The following is a 19,557-nucleotide window of genomic DNA, read 5'->3' on the forward strand; positions in this document are numbered from 1 at the left end:
AAAATTCCTGGAAGAAAGGCAGGATATCGACAGTGTTTTTTAATCTGAATTATCTATCGTCTATACCTATCAATAGCTTCGAGTCTATGTAGCGAAGAAGTTTCTACCATCGCCGTTATCTTCACGTAACGGAATAATGGTTCACAATGGAGATCCCTGTAAACTGTCGAAACACTCTCACACTCATCGATACCGAATTTTCTGAACAAATCGGAGTACGCAGCGTACAAAGCACAGGTTCGCTGGATCGAAGAAAATACTATTAAAAGTTCCGCTTCATCTCGCATTTCGCGATAAATCCATGGAATTACGACAAGCGGTTATCGAGGCGAACGTTACTTGGTCTCTTTCAAAGGAAATTCGGTGCCACGAATAAAAGAATTTTCGACGACTTTCCTCGCCGCTCCGAGAATTCCTATTACGAAATATCAACAAGCAAGGAAGCCGTTCCGAGAAAAAGGAAGCGCTTAATTAGTCTCGATCATACATTAGACAGCAGGAAGAAACTCGACAAATATTTATGTTGTTTCATCTCTACCGAGTGTAGCGAGCATATGCAACTACGGGGTACCCACGATGGTATGTCGGTAAAAAATAGATTTAGTGTGGCTAAAGTACATCGAAAGTGGAGCGTTGGAGAGGTCAAAACACGTGTCGAACTATCATATGCTCGTGGGAAGCATGGAATCATCCCACAGGAAAAATAGCCTTTCCTCTCATAACTCACTCCCGTACCTACTACGATTTATCTCTCGCTGACGTTCCTATATTTAGTATATCGCCGGTTGCAAACTGCATCGCCAGATAACACCTAGTACCCGTTCTCCGTTTCATTCGATGACAGCCAAAAAATCACCCTACATATCTGTCTTTTCTTGGCATATTATTCCACGGCACAGCTGTAACGATCCCTAACCGCTTCGCATCGGAACACAAAATATCTCACCGTACAGTGTCGTTTATGTGACGCTTTGGACAAGATATCTCGCATATATTTTCATTAGAACGCGAAATGTCTCGTCCAACGACTCGCATAAAATTCAATTCGTAAGACACTGCGTTTGTGAATGTGAAATGGATTAGAAATGTTAAACGAAGGAAGTGTTCTGTTTCTGTAAACAAGTGATCTTACTTTTCTGTCGTATGAAATAATTCAAAGCAAGGTATTGTATATAATGTTACATTACGACGACCGATAAACGACATTCAGCCGTAAACATTAAAACGCGAGATATTTCGTTCAAAGCATCACATGAACGATATTGCGTCGCTAGATATTTCGCCCAGTCTTATGTAAACAACACAACATGACAAGATATCTCATCCAACGCGTATCATGAACGACATCGCGTTGCGAGATATTTCGTCCACCGAAACGAAAAGAATACTAAAGGTGTACTAGTCACGATGAGTAAAACGTAGTAGAGCCAAGCAGATAGAAAGAACGCGAAAGGAAGTCGGCCGCCATCGAAACCACTTATTTCATCGATTCACGCTTCAAATACCGGTTCAACGACTCACTACGGTAACTATTGTTTTTCTGGAAACAAGGCAAAACAGCCAAGGGAATCGTGTCATATCTCTGAATCATGAAATGATCCGACACCTAATAAAACGCGATATCCTATCTATCACAAACCATTTGTAATGTATTTTTATTTGCAAAATACGAAGTTCCACGCAAACGTGCTTTTCTGTTGCGTCACCCGTAGATTTCGACCGAGAGCGGGGAAGAGAGAGAGAAAGAGAATATCGATTTCGACGTCAACCTCCGAATTAATTATCGATTCATTGCGAGCGAATAGTAAAAAATAAAACACGTACTGAGATTTCTTTCTGCAGATCCGCTCAATAGATTAATAGGCACATTCAGAGGTCACTGCCGTCGAACTATTAAGGCCTGAACGACGATGTCACGCCAAGACCGCGTTGGTCAACGTATGGGAAACTAAATTCCAACGGTATATATACACTTGGAACGATGCTAATGAGACAATGTCTACGACGTTTATGCTATTTCAACGATATTGCTGTCGCCGTAGTGTCCTCGCTTTCGATCGCTGTTACAAAACAAGCGCACGTTCCAAACTGTATCTACACGATTCGACGAAACGCTGGGAACGCCGAATTCTCGAGAAACGATAACGATAACATTTTCAGCGTATTTACATAGTGACTCACAAAATTGTTCCACGAGCGTCCGGTGAATCGCTGATCAAACGCACTTTCACATTTCACGGGTCGTTAAGATATCCGCGTTAGAACATGAAACACGTTTGTAAACGCGATCGTACAACGATCCCGCGATCGTCCCGATTAACGCAACGTGCTGTATTAAATCAAGGACACTGCATCGAAGGCTCGCGCGAGTTTTACAAACTTGTCGAACGCGGTACTCGACTAACACACAATCACATCCGTTGAGTCATTAACGGCAAAAAAAAAACGCATATCAGTCCAACGAAAAAAAGAAAGAAAAGAGAAAAAAAGAGAAAAAGGGAAATTCCTTTTCCCTTGTCGTACGAGAGTACGTGCGTGCGAGAGCACGATGCAGGCTTGATTCCCACGGAGTAACGGGCCGGGGGCAACGCCGCATAAACAGCGTACACCCAATCAATCGTCCATTATTTTCACAAGGCGAACACGCCTAATACTCGTGACGCGGGGATGTTAGGTGAATAATTCGTCGTCGAAAAAAGCACATCTGCTCGGGCCACTGTTCTCGAAATTGAGAATTACGAGTGTGCCGAGAGAATGAAACGACATCGTCGTCCCGTATTCAGGCGCGTGTCCCGCATGCGTGAACGGATCTGGCGCGGCGCACGTGCGTGCGTACGGGAACTGCAGCCGATGAAAATCGCCGTGATCGTCGTAAAGGGCAAACAGGAAAGCTCAGCCTATGTACGCGCGGGATGGAGGCAAAGGTGGGGCAGGCCAGGACACGGGGTACACCCGGCTGGAGTGGGCTTAAAAATACACACATATCCGGAGTAGTACGTGGATCTATTTTTGATCGGGGCGCACGCCGCGTGTGCACCCTTCGCTCGTGTAAACAGCAAGCGGACCTGGCCCGACAAGGGTGAAAGTCCCTGGAAGCTGAATTCAAAAATCTCGTGTAAACACCGAGAGATAGGGAACGCAAGGATAAGAATGCCGAGAGGATAACGCGAGTAAACTTTCCTGACGTATGAAAAAACTGACGCGGTACAGTCGAAAAAAGAAAAGATAGGACGCTTTCGGTTCGAAGCACGCTACAGTTTCGGTACCGCTTCGACCCATCGATCAACATTTTCGGCAGGAACAATGGAAACAGATGGAGAAAAAATATCAGAGACGAAAAGGAAGAGAAGAGGAGAGTTTTCGGTCGAAAACCGGTCGAGTTGTAAAGCGCGTTTCAAAAGCACTCCGACGTGGCGTTGCGCGTCTGCCTAAGCAGTCGGAACAGCTCTTTTCTTCGTTCTTGTAAACGAGAGAAAGGCAGATGTAGGCAAGTTAACGACCCGTTATCGCATGGATGGCGTGGACTCGCCACTGCTGAAACTGGTTGTCGTCGATCATAGCGATGCAAGCAGAGAAAAAGGCAGCGCAGGAGACACGGAGAGACAATAATACGTGGCAAATCGCAAAACATCCACAAAGCCGAGCATCGGCCGATATACGCCAATCGCCTAAATCTAAATCTAATGAATTGCCTATGGGACGAATATGACGAGATCATGGAACCCGAAGGGAAACAACGGACCACGGAGTATGGAGGAGCGACTGGTCTGCTAGTCGGATCAGCATTTTCTCGGCCTTTCTCCACCGGCTGCCATTCCCCGAGCAACAACAATCGCTTCCGTGGAAGCCTTGACTGCGTTTTAAATGCATGGCAGGTAGAGGCCTGCTATGCAAAATCAGCACAAAGCAGAGAGAGAGAGAGAGAGAGAGAGAGAAAGAGAGAGAGAGACAGGGAGAGAGAGAGAGAGAGAGAAGGGGAGAAATACTGTAGGTAGACAGACACGTCGCCTCTGTTTAAGGCACCCGGCTTGCCAAGAACGTATCTCCTTTCTATCCTTCTCCTTCTCCTTTACCATGGTAACAGCAAACGCTAAATCTGCGAGAGCGGACAAAGCATTCTGTCCGTGTCGATTCTCTCAAGGGACACGAGGCCTGCCTTCTGAAAAAGTTCCAATTTCTATGGGTCCTGGCCCAGGGACTGACAAAAGTCCCCCATCGACCGAACAAACGTAGAAGCGGGACAGAAAACGGAATACCACGAGGCCAGGTCGATCGCGAGATTCCAATAGATCGTGCCCAGAGGGAAAGGTCACTGGTAGTCTCGAAATCGTGCGTATGGTCGATCGTTCGGGGGTTAATACCGGCCAAGTGGTGGGAGAAGGAATCAAGATGGCGTAACCGGCCGCTGCTCCCAACGATTCTTCAATCATGCAAATACGAATGTGCGGCTTTTCCGACCGATCGCTAAACGCCGATCGATGCGACGCAGGAGAAACATCGCGATGCATGCGTCGAGAATTGGAAGCGAAACCGTTGGAGCGACTGAAATTGAAAGCCGGCTCCGCACGGCGCTCGCTATATCGATTGATGCTGCCCATTTTCAAAATGGCGCGGGGGTACACACACTCGAAATCCCGCTCGACGCGCGATGTTACATTTCTCGTTTCTTGACAGGCACTAAGCGAAAGAAACATAACGACCGATGCAACGGCCGACCGATCGGAACATATGGAGTCGACGAACGGAAAAGGCAGAAAGAACGGTGGGCACGTTAAATAGAAGACCGGTGCGGCGGCACGTATTGCGTACACGCGGAGAGACAAAATGTTTAGTGTATGGGGCGCGCACGGCCCGGGGCATATAACCAACGAAGGCGAGGAAACGACGAGCACTCGGGGTGGTTGGTACTCACCTCCGGTAGTCGAGGGCGACGTAAGTGGCGCGACGAGGCGAAACTTTTCTCGTGAAGAAGCGTCCCTCGCCAGTGCTCTGCACAAGAAACACACTGGATATATTATTCCGAGAGGTAGAGGCGAGGTGGCGGCGGCAGTGACGGTGGCGGGCGTGTAGCACGATGCGTGGCGTCTAGACAGACACGAGAGTACGAGAGGTGAAGAGAAGTAGCCGAGCACGATGGCAGAGACACACGAGGAAATGCTTGCTCGGTAGAAGCAAAGGGAAACGGAACACCGAAGTCGCCTACGGTCAGGCACAAACAGCAAGCAGAAGCTTTTAGCAGGAGCGCGTTCGCGAACTCATCCACTTGGCTCGGTAACGCGCGACCGACTGCCGAGAAGCGGAGGGGAAGCGGCGTCCGTCTGTCGGTCCGTCTGTCCGTCCGACCGTCTTTCTGTCACCAACGTATTGCTCGCTCGTTCGCTCTCGCTCGCTAGTAGCTCGCTCTTTCCTTCTTTTTCTCTCTCCCTCGAACGTGTGCGTACGTGTGCGTGTATGTGTGTATGCGCGCGCGCGCGCGCCTTCACTCTTTCTTTCTTCCTTCCCCCTTTTCCTTTATCCTGTCCTTTCCTTTTCCTTCTCTTTCGTGCTCTTCTGCTTCGAAAATCTCTCCCGACGTTTTCTCGTAGCTCGTGCGCGTACAACACTTCAACTTGTAAACCACAAGCCGGTATTATGCACGTACCATCGGACCAACAACGATACAACACCGGTTTCACCTTTCCAACGATTCGAACGGCGAAGAAGTCGTCGATGAACACGATAGACAGGCTTAATCGCGATGCGAAACTCACCCCAGGTACGATAGAAGCGTGACGAGGACGACCAATCGGCAGGCACAGGGCACAGGACGATAATCGCGAACCCCCGGACTACGTGGAGCCGCAGCTAACGATCGATCGTTTTACGTTTCCTCTCTCTGCTCCGATCTCTCGACGACGATTCGTCTCGGTACCGCCGTTCCTTTGTTCCCGCCGAACGGAGTTTCGGCAGCGTTCGTGTACCTTCTCTCTTTCTTTGTCCCGAGGAAGTCGTGCGTGGGGAGGGCTCGACCAACGCGCACAAACTGGTAAAAATCGCCCAACGAACACCGCGTGTAACGATCTCTTTCTTCTTCGATTCCTCGTCGCGAGTACTTTTGATCCGCGCGAACGCGCGTGCTCAGCTCGTTATGTTCGCGTTTGCTACTCGAGTCCACGTTAGCGTATACGTTCACTCTCGAACAACCGAGCGCCGCTTCGTTTTACTGCGCTCCGCACTGCTCGACGGTTAGAGAAAGAATGAGCTCCGGGATAGACGGGAGGCAGGAACGTATCGGCTGAGCCCGGCACCCCGGGACTCGGTTCGGATGGTGGCAGCCCTGCCTCGAGCTCGCTAAGAACATCGGGGTATGGGGGGTTCGACTCCAGGGCGGGGTCCTGTCACGGAGGGCTCCCTATCTCCAACCACGACCAACGTTTCGCTCCACAATAGAATTTACACATTTTCAGGGTCAACTCTTTCCCCCGTAGCCAAAGTACTCCCTCGAAAATTCACCGATTCTCGATCGCTCGCTAATCGATGTCATTCAATCGCAATATATGAACTTTTTTCGACGGAGCTTTTCTAACGACCAGATACGCGGACTGAGGTGTTTGGATATGAGCAGCAGTACTCGGTGAACGACCTACCGTAACGCGTTTCGACCGAATTTAACAAGTGGGAGGAAATCGATTCGCGAAAGTCAAGCGACAACCGAAGAATCGCGAATTCGTACGATTAAACGAATGGCACGTCGCTCACAGTATACTATACCACGCGATCCTTCTTATCGTCTTCCTTTTTTTTTCTTTTTTCCCCAAAGCAATTAGAGTCGTAAGTCGTAAGATTATCCGTAGAGGTGCCGCTGTCTCATAATCTCCAGCGATTGTAGCGCATTCTACCTGGAAATCGTTGGTTGTTTATAGACAACTACGGTGGTCGTTCGAGCGAAACAAAATACGCGTATACCTGCTGCCGCTGCTCTCGCCTACAACTACGACTACGACTACGAAGCCGCCTTTCGCCTGTCGTCGCGGTGACTAATGCGAAAAGCGGCACCAGAGGAACGCTCTCGACACCGACACCGACCACTCTCGACCCAAGCCCAACAAGTTAGATAACAATTCGCCGCGTCCGGAATTTAGGAATTCCGACTAGACACCGGCAGGCCAAACGTTCAACTCTCTCTCTCTTGTCCTTCAGAGACTTCGATGCGTCGCGTCCCGTCGCTTTTCCACAACGAGCACGTAAAATCCCTGCCCCCCGCGGTTCCTCGACGCAGCTATGTCGTCGCATCGATTTCCGAACGACGCGACCACCCATACCGTCTGGCGAACTTTGAAATCACGCGGATATTTATCGATTTCCCCGTACGCCGCGACGTGCCAGCTACGCGAAACCGACCACGGTCCGAAGAAAAGCTAATCCCTGCGCGGTATGCGTAAGCCCCGATCCGTCTCAATTCGCGACAATCTATGCCCCCGTGTTTCGTTCAGCGGATATCGGTTATCGATGACCAGTTCCTCCGAGCTCTAGGTATCGAATTCTTCAGTGTGCATACTACTGTATACGCTCATTAACTCGATGCAACCGAGCATTCCGTGTCGAGGACACTTTTGTACACGTCAAACAATAACCGGATAAACGCTTTCTTTTCCACGAAGGAGAACCTAATTGTCCATTTCGATCCTTTCGACCTCGAGCTGCCGATAAATACGGGGCCGAAATATTCGAGCAACGATCCATGACAGAGATGGTGGCAAAACGCGCGATAAAGAACGAGAAAAGATATACGTAATTTGTCGAACGGTTCTAGAACCGACCGCGAGGTTACTCACTCGAAACGAGGAAACCGTAACGCTACGAATTGCTCGTAACGATGCCGGCCCGATCGGAGCGTTGCTGCTGTTGCCGCGAGTTAATAGGCAGAAGCGATCACGCTATAGACAAGGTAATATCGCGCGGAAGGTATTCGCGTTGAAACCACTCCGAATGACATAACGGGTAGCGCGGAGATATTCGGCTATACATATATTCTCAGACCGGAATATAATGGCTTTCCTCGAATTAATGGAAATCGATTTTAGGAGCGCGCACGGTTGCCCGAATGCAGCTTCCTATTAGAGCGCAATCTGACGTGCGCGGGGCACGCCAACAAATAATTAAAATCTATCTTCCGGTATCGGCTGATTCTACGCTTTTCGTTAATCGAACAACCCAGTGGTACCGACGATGTCATCGCCGAATAATAAATTCGATTAACGACACGACCCGAATAATCCCACTTGTCCGAATGCTCTACTTAGCGTTTATTATCTCCTTGATCGGATGAATTACCTTTCTTTTTCTCTTCTCAACATTGGCCCGTTCGTCCCATCGAACGAATAAATAACACAACGATCTGTCACGACATCACCGCCGCTGATAATTGGCATTGCTTCCAAGCCGAAGAGAGACCTCGCTACGAAACACATTAACCCAATTAGAGACGCGACAATGACGAATCACAGTTTCCAGAATGATATCCTTATCGACGAACAATGTGCCCGTGGTCGGTTGAACGTCGTCACGAGATTTCTTTGATCTCTGGGCCTGTTCCCAAGGCGATCGTTTTCTCCATGAATGGTCACCGTGCTTAAACGGCTAGTACGCCCGTTAAGTAAAGAGCAGCGAATCTTTCATCGTCAGTTCCTTTTCATTTCTTCGCTCCTTTTAGCTCCGGCGAGCTATTACCGCAACGTTTGCGCTCTGAAAATCGTTGAACGCGAAGTCGCGCTCCTAACTGATTCTCCGTGGCGATGTTAACAACGTCGCTCGACACGCGTTAATTCGCCGCGACGAGAAACTCTTGGCCGGCACGGCGGATGCGTCTCTGCGAGCTCTCGGGTCTTCGAGAATGCGCGGAAAAATAAAATAACGACACCCGGCATCGAGAGTATGCAAAAAGAGGTGGAGAGAGTGGCTATCGACGGAGGCTAGCCATTCTTTCGTGGCGGCAGGAAATGAAAACCGGCTCTCTCTAAGGAGACTCGACAACGGTACACCGGCGAGCATATGGCGAACGGAGAAGCGATTTCCATGATACGCGGCGATAATGCCGCGTGTCTACGTGCACGCGAGATTGCGCGTACGCTCTATCGATTATAGTGCTTACGAAGAATTGCGCTGCTTCGGAGAACACGGTCGTTTCCTTCGCGGCAACGTGTACCGAAAGTACGAACTTCGAACCAACGATATTCTTCACTTATTAACGACCTCTTTGTGAGGGAGCTTTCTCCTACACGATCTCCTAAACGGAAGCAGCCAAGAAGAAAGGAAAAAAGAAAGAGTAGGCCGCGGCGCATTTCCGACCGAAATGCACGAGGAACGTTAACCTTTGTGTCTTGACTGGGACCACTATTATACCTCTTAAATTAATAAAGTAGCAGCTAATGGTCGTGGAGTAAACGTTCTCGTAATTCGTTCCTCCCTGAACATAAAGAACATAGTTCATTTCTAAAACTTTTACGAAAAAGATAAATCTTCTAGACACGGGGAAAAAGATTAGAACAAGAAAGCACTTAATTAACATGGGCGCTCTAAATCGTGCGTAGATATTCCAAGAATATTTCGGTGAAAGCAGCGCGCGACGAAACGTCCGAAATGTATAGTGAACGTTCGACGAGCGAAGGAATACGTTGCCTTCCAGCGGAAAAAGGCGACTCCGGGAGCTGCGTACGAATATAGCGTGTAATAGACGGTGTTGATTCTCCTATACGGCACGTTCATTGCCGGAAACGGAAGCTCCACCTTAGTCGCTGACTACGACAACGTTTGTGTGAACGTACTACTCGAAGAATGTCGCGTACTGACGTACATACATACTTGAAAATCCGATCGTCTATCGAGCTTTGACGTACATATATATATATACTTACGTCGAGTCATGAACTGTTTCGATCTCACTTCGATTAATCGCGACAATTTGACAATTCAGAGGATAAGATTACTTGGATAGAAGATTTAGTTTAGCTGTTAATCGAAGCATTACGCGATCGTGTCGATGCGTTCAACCTTCCGACGAACGAGTTCAACGAAGCTCGAAATGAACCAATTAAAACGCGTCGACGGTGGCTCGAGTGAATCGAGTGTAAAAGGTATGTAGTCGGTTGCGTAGACACGTGCTATTCGAGGCGCCAATTAATGAAGATGTACGACGTGTATCTATGACACGATGCCAAATGGCACAGGTACATACTTCGGACACGTTCAAGCTTTCTTGGCCAATGAATGAACGCCCACGCATTTCGATGCCGCGCGAGGTCAACGACCAGATGAAATATCACGCGAATTGTAATTCGACGAAAATGCAATTGAGCACAAGGCCGTGTTGCCTGTCGCTGATTCGATGCCAGCAAGCTCTATCGCGCATCCGTTCTTCGTCGTCACTGTTAGATTTAGAAAGCTTTTTGCCGCGGATTCGCTTGACACTGGCCGATTTGCTCGACACGCGTTGGTTCGTCAGCGTCAACGTAGGTGGCCGATCCAAGAGTGCATCTTCTGCTTTCTTTTATCCGCGATTCTTCACGGACGAAATTACTTTTTGCCAGCCTTTGCGCGACCATTCCCCTCCAAACGATTTCGCGTGTGACGCGATGACGAGAAGTTAAACAACGTAGGTACACTGCACGTTTTCGAAAAACGATAACTGAACAAACCGTTAGAACGCGATACATATCGTTAAACACGAGTTTCGATCTAACGTACACACTCTGTCAAGATATCACGTAGATAAAGACAAATCATGTGTGCGTCGTGTAAAGACGTTAGAAATTCACCGAGCATTTTCTGCAAGCTCTCCATTGGCCATTTCAGGCACAAATATTTACTCGCACCACGGTGAATCGAACACGATGCTATTTGTTCGGACTACTTTATCGCGTTACTTAATCGCGTTTAACGCGACGCATCAACACCGTGTGTGTAAGAAAAATTACCCCCGGCACAAACCTATCGCCGCGTACTATGCTCTCTCCGCCAACGAATTTTTCTTTCCATCGCATAATCGAAGGACGCGCGAACATGCAGGGCCTGACGAGCTGATTCGATCAGAAAGGAAATCAACGACGTAATTACTCATATCCCAATCACGGACGATCCAGAATCGTTCCATTGAATCGGGTCATAAATTACGAATCAGTCCGGGCGGAGGACATTCGTGACTTCAAAGCACCAACGACCGCTAAATATTATATTATTCGACGCCGGTTCCGGCGACCTTAAACACACGGTCCACGCACTCACGAATCATGTAGACATCGAGTGCCGAGCCCGGCTCTGACCTGCCATTTTAATACGGTTAAACCTCCACTTCCGAATAAAAGTTCATCACTCGCACGAATCCCTCGCATCCGTCGGAACTCTGGACGGCTGGCGCCCGAAATTATTTTCAGGATCGTGCGCCTCGGCATGTACACGCGAAAACCTACAACTCCGTATCGAGACGGACGTGGATCGAGCACACGTCGTCGCTGCTCAACGAAAACCGGTGCACGTACACGCGGAATGCGCTCGTACAAATACGCGAGCCAACTCGTGCGCGCACATACCATCCCGGGAAACGCACGTTCGCTTCCCGTCGAAACTTTTGTCCTCTCGAAACCGACCATCGATATCTCCTTCCTCGCACGTGCAAAGTATCGTCGTCACCGTGTGCCGCCAACCTATCTGTCATCCCCAATCGAGAGTTCGACCTTCGACGATGCAGGCTTGATTCGTCGTCGGTGCACTCCCGCGTTCGTCAGCCACGTCGAGCGAAAGTAAATTTTTAAACGTCCTTCTTTGGCGCATTCGCATCACGAACGTCGACGCATAGTCGATGAATTTTTCAGCGAATATGCATGACCATTTCGTCTCCTAGAGATCGTCCTCGCATCGGACCTCGCAACATCTCTCGTACGCGATTCCGGGCACGATCACTGTGTTCTAAGTACATTAATCGTTGCAGATTTTACTCTCGAGGAGAAACGAGGGCGATTGTTTGCCGTGCCACAATTGCTCCGTAAATTCTTTACGCGCTCGATCCAACTCTCTCCATCTGAAATGCGAAGCACGTGCGAGTGTACGATGGAATGCACGCAGCGCACGCATAATTAAAGTCCGAAACACCTTTACTTCCTCGATGAATTCGAGCAACAACGGACTTTGTCTCGCTGGCGGAGTAATCACCTATCCACGTGTGTAACACGGCCGAACGTAATTTTCAAGCCACGACTTTACCTAAAAGGCTAATGATACGTCGTTTATTGTGGCCGATGGGTAGAGCCGTCGTTGTTGTTTCAGCAAGGCGGTAAATCACCAGTCTCGCAGCAATTAAGTTCTAATTAAGCGTCACGAAACGGTCCTCGATGTTGATTTCATTCATAAGTGCACGCACCACGCGAGCACCACGAGACTCGTACACGTGGAACGTGACTACGATCTTATATAGGGTGTACCAGTTACGTGCAAGACTCGAGTCCACTCACGTACTCGCGTCTACGACGATTCAAGCGATTTGCGAACGAGAGGGTGGCGAAGCTCGTACCTAGACCCATCCCGATATAAAAGTTTACGTCGAAACCAGGAACCAAGTCGCTACATTCGAGGAAACGTTTCCATCCTACCACGAGCATTTCGCTGATCTAACGAAACTCGACGACAACGACGAGATCCCATAGACAAAGCGAATTGCACGTTAGTACCTCGGAAGTTAGTATAGTAGAGAAAGTTAATATACTCGGAAGTACCGTTTCTAAAACTGTGGCTTCAAATTTTAACGAGCTTTGTACGTTTTTAAAGAGGAGGAAACGTCGTGTCTCTAATTACAGAGGATAAAGGTGATCAAAAGTCGTGACTCGGCTTTTGAAAACAAGCACGAGCCCGACAGTCGACGCGTCAATTATATTAGGGGTTGATTCGCGTGGAAGAAAAGCATTTGGAAAAGCCGACATAACTCTCTTATCGCGTGCAATTAATTCCAGGAGCCGGCGTCGCGGCGTCGCCTGCGTGCGTAAATTACGCTCTAAGAATTTTAACAATGAAAAAAGATTCACAGAAAGGAGATAATTTTTTTTAGTATCCAAAGATTTTAAGTAATGTCGAATGTTAGGCGTCATTGATTTAAATGGTCTACCAGGTGGTGCGCAAGGGACAGATGTAAAGTCGTCCATTTAAATAACGTCCATTTTAATTTAAAGCGGTGCACCGTGTTTTTCAGCGTGAAACGCGTACGAACGAATGCGTCAAAAAAGTTAGACAGATGCGTGTGCATTTTTAAATAACCGAAAGTGTCCATTGTTTTAGGCACGACGCGACCGGCGATGAAAAAAGGGAACGGTTCGAGGGATCGATCACTCGTTTCGTACGTATCGAACGGAAGAATATGTGAATATTGTAAAACGTGGCGTCGTGCCACAGAAGAAACGAGCAACGCCACGCATCTTGACCGTAAGTGAAACTGAATGGCCGCATTTTGTCGGGTCGTTTAATTCATTCTATGCCATTCTTCAAGCAATTAGTAGCATCGTACGAGTTCTAGCGGCGAAGACCGATGGTACCGTGATTCGTATTTCGTCGTAGGCAAGCGTACATGAACGGGACAAACGGAAACGAGCATTTACCGCGAGGAAAACAAACTCGTTAAAATCTAGCCTGGAATATCGATGAGACGGATCGCAAAAACTAGATTGGAATCCGCGAGAAGGAAAAAAGCAGATTGGTCGGCTGTGGTGAATTCTCAATTGAAAACACGCGGTTACAAAGGGAAGAGGGAATATCGGAAATTCCATCGTTTCAACACGGTGATTCGTTTAAAGTAAGAAGGCGACGCGCACCTGCGATTTCTTGCCAAGAAAAATAATTTCGCTCGACGGTCGACGTGCTCGCTCGTTTCGAATTCAATAACACAAGTTAAACGACATAGTCGAACGACTCCTCGAACGCGTTTTGAAACCACGCGGGATAATAAAAATGGTGGAGATTCGAGCGGTTTACTTTATCTGGCAGGATGGCTCGAAGTGCAATAAACGACTCGGCCGCGGACCAGACCGTGCGGTGTCTCGTTCTCTTCTAGCAAAATCGTTTATCCGTGGCGCGGAAGCCTCGAAATCTTTCGGTCATATCCGACGAAATTCCAATATACGCTGCTTTCACCAATACATGCGTATAAGGCTTGAAACTTTGCAGCGTTGATAACGTGACTTTGTACCTTTTATCTAATCGTGGATCAGAAAACTAAAGCATTCTTTCGCTGGATTTTGTCACGGTTCAACGACTAATTTCCTAATCTAAAACCTCGAGTATCGGCCATCAGCTATCCAAGTCTTCGAGTATCTAAACGACTTGGCTCCGATTCCTTGTTTTCCAAAGCATTCCATAAATTCTTATGAGGGGCTGGCGACGAATGGCCGTTGAACGACGCCAAAGTTATCGCTAATGCTGCCGCGAGCCATTCTCCAGGAAAAATACCATACGTTAGGCAATTGTCGACCGCACGACCAGCAACTACGTATCATGTTAGATTGCATCGGTGCGATCGATACAACGATCGCCCGAGGGAAAGTCGAAAATTCGCATAGACGGAAAGGCGAAGATTCGCCGCGAGGGTTATCCTTTGGCCGCTTTTCGCGGTGGCAGCATGAGAACGTCCAGCACCCTGTGGCAAGCTGATACGTGGCAAACTACGTGTTTCCATCGCTTCGGCGTCGCGACGGTGCGCTAGGAGGGTCGGTGCTTTCGTATTGATTGTACGTCGGATGATTCATGGGGTTCTCTCCACCGGTAGCCACCCCCACAATATTCTAAGCCGACACGACCAACCCCATGGCTCGAAGCTTATCCCTATGCAGAGGGACACGGCCAGGAGACAGCGTATTTAGGGGAGATACTGGCAGGAATGGCGAAGGACACTGGGTTGGGCCGCTTCGGTTTCGTGAAACAATCACCGGCTGACTCATTAAAGAACCAAAATCTAGAGAGACCATGAATGTCTCTTACCAACGATGACTCCATTCTTGAATTAACTAATATAGTACCGACGACGCTATTCTCTCAAACGTTTTCATTTATCGATCAAATATCTTTCAGAATGAAAAATTTTCCGTGGCTGTTGCGTTTTCCTCTGTCCAATTTCGTCTCGTTTCGTCTCGTTTGTCAAAGCGATCGAGATTTTCGGATACCAGCACAACAGGTTTTTGGGACGAATCTGGACGAGAATACAGGCTGGAGGTACGCGCGTGTACGAGAGACAGGGCGCTCGTAGCACATCTGGCCGCAGATTCAAGGCCGGACAATCAACTTTGTATAGAAGAGGGACCTCCCCCTCCCGACGTTTGCGCCGGTACATACGTACACGATTCTCGTATGATATCCAAGGACAAACGCTTTCCCCAATGGCGTTATTTATAATCCTTATATCGTGGTGGAAGCCGAACATACATTCTCGGTGTACGAGACACCAAGAGAAAGGGGACACGGGAGAGGGTGGAGACGAAAAAATCAGACAAGGTCGCCGTACGCGTGCTATCACCGTTAACGCGATTCCTTATTGTCTCTACTAGAGTGGATAGCATGGGACATTAGAAAGCCCTGCGAACTCTGGCCAGTCACATTATCGATTCTGTCCCCCCTCGTTTATCTGTCTCAAACATCGAAGGCAAAAGTACGACTGCGAGCATGTCGCGAACGCGTTACAGACAAAATTCAAAGATCGACGGATATCCACGAACGAAATCCAATGTCATCGTGATCTCTCTCCGCGGGGGTTTCTACGATCGTTCATCCCTGTCGCTTCTACTTAAAATGTAAATATATACGAAAGTGTTTGTATGTTTGAAGATGATAATGCGAGGCTAAGCAAAGTTTCCCACTATCCAGTACTCGAGCTCAAGGGTTTCGATAAGCGGCTGTAAATAGTACGTACTCGGTAAACTTTGAACTCGTTTTTGGAACGAACCAGGGAAAGAAAGAGCGGATCGATCGCGAAATCTTCGTTGGCAGAAGTTTCGGTTCGACATCCCTCCACTGTTCCGGTATTCTTTGGCTTCGGTATAACGTTACCACAAAGGTGGTCAACGTGCCACGGTCGAGAACAGCAGCCGTCCGCTGGTTGTTTTATGCATTTTACCGATCAGGTTGTTAAAGTTGCCTCGACTCACCACCGGGACGAGAAAGATTTTGAAATATTTCGCTTCGTAACGCGTGTCTAACGTACGCTCGTAGCAGCGAGCATAGAGAGCTGGCTCCGACAGAAAAATCCACGAGACCTTTACGAGACGATACTCGACACTCACGATCCTCTTTTGGCTTAATCTGCAAAGATGATCTCCGCTCGTCGTTGGATCACGTCTTTTAAAAGGGAGAGATCGTTCCTCCACTCGTTGAATATTACGCAGTCTCCCACGATGTTCGAAAGACGTATGTACACGACACTGAAATCTATCGAGTTCCCTGCGTTTCGATCTTTAAGCCATTCTATCTCCGTTGGAATGACATTTCTACCATATTACATACTTTAAAAAGGAGCGGGGATACGTCACCGTGTTAAATTACAATTTCTCGCGTTTGATCCGCTTTCTTAGTTACGGCAATAGTCGAAGCGAGAGAGACTGCAATCCTCCGAGACATCCGTCTTTCTACAAGACGTCTTCCAACTATGTATTACGGACGAACAAAGCTCGAAACAAGATTACGCTTTGAATTACACGCCGAGTTCGGATACCAATTCATCCGTGATTACCTAATCTCTGGCTGGGAAGTTCTCGGAACGAACAACAACTTGGAGAAAAAGACTTCCTAGTCATGCGAACTCAACCACGCTCGTGGTGCTGCTCCGAGAAAGCTGAGTTGGACACCGTCTGATCTCACCCGTCAACTAAAACTTCTGTTCCAACTTTGCTAATTAGCTTTTTACTTTATAAGTACGACGTCGGCTTTAAATGTTCGGTGAAATTCTGATAATCAACGCTGTAACTAATAATTAATACTCGATAATGATTCTCAGTAACGATTGCGCCCAGGATCTCTTTCGATCACGACGACATACCGCTTTAGTGAACGAAACTCGCGTCGAATTGATCTCGACGAATTAGACAAGTACCGAGAATAACTGACCTAGGCCACAGGAACCAAACACGTTGGTCTGTTCCAAATTAGCAAACCACTAGAGCAGAATAAGCATAAATCGTAAACCATAGCGCTGCTAAAAGTATAACCGCAAGAGGAAGAGAGCGAGAGAGACGAAAAGAGAGGAGAAGCGGTTGAAGCGCTGGTTTTAGAGGTTAAGCCGCTCGTACGGTGTTACAGAGACGAGATCACGCGTTAATTCGATACTTCCTGCTCGCTGGACGAGACGAGATTTTTCTCGAGGATTTACTCCGCGGTGCTTGAAAACCGCGTGCTGCTGGATATATTCCAGGGAAGCCCTGTCTTAAACGACATCATTCGTCTACGGTCTACGCCAACGACTTGGATCGCTGAATTCTCTGCCATTCCACATTTCAACGTAAATTCCTATTCAAGAGATAAAAAAGAAACATAGGCTCGTTAGAGGCGGCGAATAAATTCGTTAAAAGGCGGAGGGAGTCGCGTGGACGTAAATTTGTAGGTCGGATAAGACCAGGAAGCGAGGGATTTCGAAAGCAAAGCCGAACGCGAAAGAAGACTCGGCTCTTCCTACCTATACGCAAGATTACGCATATTTGTGGCTCAAAGGACCGTCAGGGCCAGCGGTTCGAGCAACCTTGCAAGCAACCTCCAGCAGGTATACACGAGTGAAACGCGCCGATGCCGGGATAACCGGTTTCCGCGATGTACGTTTGTCGAAACGCCTTAATTACCAGGACCTCTGCTCGTCCTTTCGTCTCTCTTTCTCCATCCTTGGAGCATCGCAGGGACGTATTCCGCGATGCCGTGTGCCCACGCTTCAACTGGGTCACGATAGGCATCGGCAACTTCTTTCGAAATCGAGTAACTGCGTTGAAACGTATCACAGCCGATATCGAACGGTATCCACCATCTTCGGCCTTGTGGAAAATACATGCTTTTCGACATCGTTCGACTTTTCAGCTAGATTTTCACCTGCCACTTATTTCTCGTCGTCTAAAATTCATGAGGAGTGCGATGCAACGAGTTTAATCTGGCAAAGTGCAGTCGGAAAAAATTACGCAGCTCGCGTACTCCGAGATATCGATCGTTGCTTCCTAGTTATTGCATAAAAGGAACACGATCTGTTTTCGTTAAATTATACTATACGCGCGTTGGCAATGCCAACTGAAGCGGGTCGAAGGTGATCGGAAGGAGGTTGAAAACGTTCAAAGCGGATTGGAGTAGATTGGTACGAATTGAAGCGAGTAGGTAACGAAGATGAACGTGCGTACATTTTCGTGTTAGGACAGATCGATGCAATTTCATCAACGATGTTATGTTCAGAGGTCCACGGAGAAACGGCTGTATCTCGTCTACTCGATATACAGAATACGTACAACGTTCACCGGGTCCCGTGAAGCAGTTTACCGTTTTCTCGCCAACCGCTCCACTACAGCCAACGTCTGGTTCGATCCTTTCGTTGAAGTTTCCTCTCCCTCGATCCTCGATATAGAAAACGGTACGATATCTGCTCTCTCGGTCGCTCAGCCCCGTCCCTTTTTCCTCTATTTGCTAGCCGTTCTATTCACGCGCTCGCTACACACAAACACCGACACAGATTATCGGTCGTCCGTATGACTCACTCGAATAGTGGCGTACTATAGAGGCAGTCGCCACGGCGGAACGAGCTGCTGCGATAATCCATTCGACTCTCCGTCAACCAAATAGAAATACAATTGCGCTCCGAGTGCTTGGCATTTGCAAATCCACGCGTTACTGTATCCGCTGCGACGACGTTGGTTTTTCAAGTAGAATTCGACCGTGCGAACCTACCCACCCAGTTTTGGCCAAAGTTGGAAACAAAATATGCCCGATCATCGCGAATTTTTCGGTGGTCACCTAACGGTATCGGGTGACGCACGGAGATCTCGTTAATGTCAGGAATGCTCGATGTTCCTACGAATCGTGAACGAATCATTTCACGTTGCCAGTCTGAAAACACGCAGATTCCGCGATGCCCTGTCCATTCTAGATTTTCCATCTCCACCATGTATCTTAACGACGTAGGTCATGGAGGCCAAAGAAACACTCCATTACACCGTATCTCCGTAAAGGAATTACTCAACCGAGAAAAACACGTCTCACGTTCTCTAACGCTGGTGAACGACGATACGCGCCGTGTCTGTATATCCTTCGAACGAGTCAACCACGGAACGTGAACGAAACGAGTATCGAACAAATAAAATTCGCGATAAAATTCAATGTAGGTCTATCGGAGAAGATAACGAAATCGTGTCCCCAGGTTGCTCCGGAACGAGAATCCTCGTTGTGCCTCTCGTTCCAGCTAGATAAACGAACGTAGCACTCGCTAAAAAATAGAAGGACGGCAAAGTTCGTGGAAAAGCGGAACGAGCTTGGGTCCGAGTTGAATGTATCGGTAAACGAACGTTCGCGAGTCTTGTGCGAAATACCGTATGC

The 19,557-nt window shown here is 48.1% G+C and overlaps 1 protein-coding gene across 7 annotated transcripts in view; it reads right to left on the reverse strand.

Moving 5' to 3' along the window:
* Window positions 1–19,557, reverse strand: part of LOC138181447 (A-kinase anchor protein 200) — a 61,531-nt gene that overhangs the window by 32,685 nt on the left and 9,289 nt on the right. Inside the window, exons 1-2 of one of the 7 annotated variants that reach the window (XM_069116242.1) lie at window positions 5,751–6,230; window positions 4,913–4,989 (exon numbers count right to left, since the gene is read on the reverse strand). The exons of 1 other annotated variant lie outside the window; for it this stretch is intronic. The gene's annotated coding sequence lies outside the window, so the exon portion shown is untranslated. Of the gene's footprint in view, window positions 1–1,824; window positions 2,006–4,912; window positions 5,316–5,750; window positions 6,231–19,557 lie in introns of those variants that run through there. 5 more of the 7 variants (XM_069116241.1, XM_069116240.1, XM_069116245.1 and 2 more) reach the window with 5 other exon arrangements.

Source organism: Bombus flavifrons, chromosome 7 (assembly GCF_040668555.2).
Source record: "Bombus flavifrons isolate JBK064 chromosome 7, iyBomFlav1_principal, whole genome shotgun sequence".
Classification (NCBI taxonomy): Eukaryota; Metazoa; Arthropoda; class Insecta; order Hymenoptera; family Apidae; genus Bombus; species Bombus flavifrons.